Source organism: Etheostoma cragini, chromosome 1 (genome assembly GCF_013103735.1).
Source record: "Etheostoma cragini isolate CJK2018 chromosome 1, CSU_Ecrag_1.0, whole genome shotgun sequence".
Taxonomy (NCBI): domain Eukaryota; kingdom Metazoa; phylum Chordata; class Actinopteri; order Perciformes; family Percidae; genus Etheostoma; species Etheostoma cragini.
In genome coordinates, this window is record NC_048407.1 from 33924836 (window position 1) to 33929539 (window position 4704).

The following is a 4704-nucleotide window of genomic DNA, read 5'->3' on the forward strand; positions in this document are numbered from 1 at the left end:
CCACTCACACACACAGAACTACTCACACACACATACAACCACACACAATATACACACATACAACCACTCACACACACAACTACACCCACACAACCTCTCACACACACACACGCACATACAACCACACACACAATATACAGACACACAACTTCACACACACAACCACTCTCTCACACACACACACACAGCAGTAATTAGCTCTCTGAGTGTTAATCCCGTTTGAATTCTACATTTCAACATCAAAGCCTCCGTCTGAGATCAGAGCCAATGGGAAAGCAGGAGACATTCTTATATTTAGATATTTAGTCTTCAGGCCCACCGTGAAGGCGACGAGGCTTTTTATCTTCCTCGTCCTCCAGGCCGACACGGGGAACCAGAGAGAGACGGAGACAGGAAGTAGACAGGAAGTCTGAGACCAACGTCCACCTGCTGTGGAGTTGGATTCAGTTAACATCCTTCAAAATAAAAGCCTTTTCCTTCTCCTCATGAAGTGCAGCTGCCAGCAGAAACAATCAAGTTCCATTAAAAGAACAGCGGTTGAATGGAGCATAATATGTTGCGTTTTCTCTGCATTTCTATTGCTTTGAAGTGTGTGTGTGTGTGTGTGTGTGCATGCTGGCCTGTTTATGTGGGCTTATATGAAGAAACCGTTGTTCGGAGGTTTTGGTATTTCCAGACATTTAATCGCGTTGCACCAGCAACGGAGGACGCGGCGCACGCCGAGCTAACGGCGGCTCGTTGAGTTGTTTTGCGACATCTTTACATTTGTGAGTTTTGGGAGCACGATGGAGAGAAGTTTACCTGCTGTTCACTCCCCTGGAGTTAACGAGGAGTGTGTAGTGTTTCTTGTGTGTAGTTGTTTGTGTTGCTTATTTCTTCATGTGTTGTCCTCTGTGAAAACATTACTTCTGTAATTATGTGATTTCAGTGTTGTATTTAGATCTCACGGCATGCTTGATGACATCGAGGAAGGCCTAATATGCCCGTGAAGAAGGTCTTGGAGGGAGCTACAGGGAGCGTCTCAGGTGGAAAGTAGAGAGAATGAACAGCAGAAACCAGGATGTGGAACATCCTTTACATCCGTAATTAAGTACTTGTTGTAAGTCAGTAATTAAGTAAATGAAAATATGGGATTGTTTCTTCTACTTGGAACAAGTAGCCCACCTTGTCCCTTTTTTGACACTTTTGTTTTTAGAAATTAGGAATTATTTAGACTAAAATTAAAGGAATGGATGTTGATGGATAATCACAGATTGTAGCATCATATAACATGCTTAGTTGTCTCCTTTAGTGTCATATAACACGCTTGGTCGTCTCCTTTAGTGTCATATAACACGCTTGGTTGTCTCCTTTAGCGTCATATAACACGCTTGGTCGTCTCCTTTAGCGTCACGTAACATGCTTGGTTGTCTCCTTTAGCGTCATATAACACGCTTGGTCGTCTCCTTTAGCGTCATATAACACGCTTGGTTGTCTCCTTTAGCGTCATATAACACGCTTGGTCGTCTCCTTTAGCGTTGTATAACACATGCTTAGTCGCCTCATGTCAAATTGTTTTCGCCGCCTTTTCAGGTGTTGGTCCCCGTCCTCTGTCTCTGTGTTGGCGCTGTAACCTGCGGCTGATTTTTGAGGACTATGGTTACCTGGTCCTCAGTACTCTGCAGGGTAAATCCAGACAGCTAGCTAGACTATCTGTCCAATATGAGGACTATGGTTCCCTGGTCCTCAGATCTCTGCAGGGTAAATCCAGACAGCTAGCTAGACTATCTGTCCAATCTGAGGACTATGGTTACCTGGTCCTCAGATCTCTGCAGGGTAAATCCAGACAGCTAGCTAGACTATCTTTCCAATCTGAGGACTATGGTTACCTGGTCCTCAGGTCTCTGCAGGGTAAATCCAGATTGGGGCTTTTTTACTTTAATTTCTGACAGGACAGCTGGGGTGAGAAATGGGGGGAAGACATGCAGGAAATTATCAAAGGTCGGATTCAAACCCTGGACCTCTGCGTCAAGGTATGCGCCTATAAGGACATGTGCGCCTGCGCTACCACGGATCCACAATCAGAGGTTCCTTGTGTTCAACTATTTTGCAGCAGCTCCGTCTGGAGCTTAGCATTACATTACATTACATTACATTAAGGTGACTGTTTAATCCAAAGCAATTTACTATTTCTCTGAAAGTGTCTTGTTAAGGGTTAAGTGCCTTGCTCGGGGACACATTGGTTGATGTATCACAGTGGGACTTGAACCCTGATCTCCCACACCAAAGGCACGTTTCATATCCCCTGCGCCATCACCACCCTTAGCCCCACCCATGACTGTTGGGATTGGTTTAAAGAACAGCCAATGAACCCGTCCCAGAATGCCAGACCTCTCCTGTCATTACTACTACGGCCACTGGAGGGCGCTGTCGCTATGAACATAAAGATTGGAGGACGGTCTGGATTAATGCCCCTTTTTAAAAGATATAAAAGATATATGGTTACAAAATGTTACTTATGACAATTGTTTGGACTTTCTAACTTTATTCAGGCCACATTTTCTCTGTGATGCAGGGAGCTACATGCTGTGTGTGTGTGTGTTTTAAATAATAATCCTTTGGTGGTCACATTTCACTCCTCCGCGTATCACAGCCTGCTCCTCTCCTCATCTCCTCTCACACAACATTCCTTCACAGTGCAGTTCGTTTGGCCGCCCGCTCCCGAAATAGTGATCACCCGATGAGACAAGAAGTCATGTTTCCAGACTCAGACTCAGTCAGCAGAGGAACGCATGAACACAACTCCACGTGTTGTTGGCCAGCTGCACACGCTGACACACACAGTGCTGTTACCCCGGTCTGGTTAACGACAGGGGCCCAGATTCTTTAATGTGAAGGGCCCAAATGTATCTGGATTGAAGGCCACGGGCCAAGGAGTGCTGATATTGAAGAATAACGTCATTTTTGCCATTCTCTGCAGACAAAATATACTTTTTGTCCCCTATTTGCTGCCTTTTTTACGCTTTTTTGTCGCCTTTTGGGTGCCTTTTTGACTCATTTTTGTCGCCTTTTCGCTGCCTTTTTGTCGCATTTTTGTCGACTTTTTGTTGCATTTTTGTTGCATTTTTGTTGCATTTTTGTCGCCTTTTTGTCGCCTTTTCATAGCCTACCTACAATCTATTTCTATTACATAGAATAGATTAAAAAATGTCCAATACGTATTAGAACTGGGTGTTTTGACCTGAGAGGAAAAAACATTTACGGGTTTCTACAGGTCAAGATGCAACAAAATTCCTGCTGCATTGTCATTATTTTCACATTCGTACTTCATTATTAAACTAAACCATAACAAAAACACATCGCTGTCCGAAAACTAAAACCAGTACTAAAAATCAACGAGTAGACGCCAGATATCGTAACAAAAATACAATGTCTATTACCATAATACATTTTTGGAGTGTACATGCAGCCGAGCATTTCACTAATTCCCTTATTCTGGTGTTTCTTGAGCGGCTTGGTGTCTGAGAATCTAAGTCTGCAGCTGCTGCAACAAGATGTTCCGTGGTCCTTACTTATGAAATAAGAGGAGAATAAGCATGAGCAGGTCAAATCCATGGCGGGCCAAAACAAAGAGAGCACGGGCCGAACTTGGCCCACGGGCCCCAACTTGGGCAGCCTTGGTTTAAACCGCTGAAGGAAGAACACATGTGCACTTTGAGGAGGACAAACTGAGACAGACATACATATACACACATACACACATATACACATATGTACACACATATATACACATATATCACACATATTTACAAATGCATCACACATAAACAAACATTTATCACACTATACATATATCACACATATACACACATATACACAAATATATACACATGTACACATATACACACATATACACACATACACACATAAACTCATATATCACACTATACATATATCACACATATACACACATATATCACACATATACACACATAACACATATGCACACACACATCAAACTACACACACATCACACTACACACATGTATCACACATCACGCATATACACATATATTACACATATACACACACATACACATATATACAAACTTATATCACACTACACACATATCACACCACACACATGTATCACACATATGCACACAAATACACACATATACCGCACTTATACACACATATACACACACTTATCAAACATATATCACACATATACATACATACACACATGTACACATAAGAATGAAAAATAGAAATCACTCACAGAAATGCAGTGACCATGATAACTTTGAGAAAGACTACAAGACACTTCTCACCATTTTTTGACATTTTAGAGACCAAACAACTAATCAATTCATCGAGAAAACTCTATCTTGGTCTTCTCGTGTGTTTGAGGGAACTCTTAACTGGGAGCGGAGAATAAAATCATGAAGATAATAGAACAAGAAAGTCTGACATGCTTCAGGATGGATCAAAACAAAAGCACACACACACACACACAGACAAACACACACACACACACACACACACACACACACAGTTGTTTGGAATCTTACCTTTCATGGCAGAAATCACAAAATACATATTTATAATCCAGACTCCTGCAGAGAGCAGAACCAGAGTGTGTGTTCAGCTGCAGCTCTCTCCCAGCTCTGTCATCCTCGGCTGCACCACATGAGGATCCATGTGACCGTGACATCAGTCAGC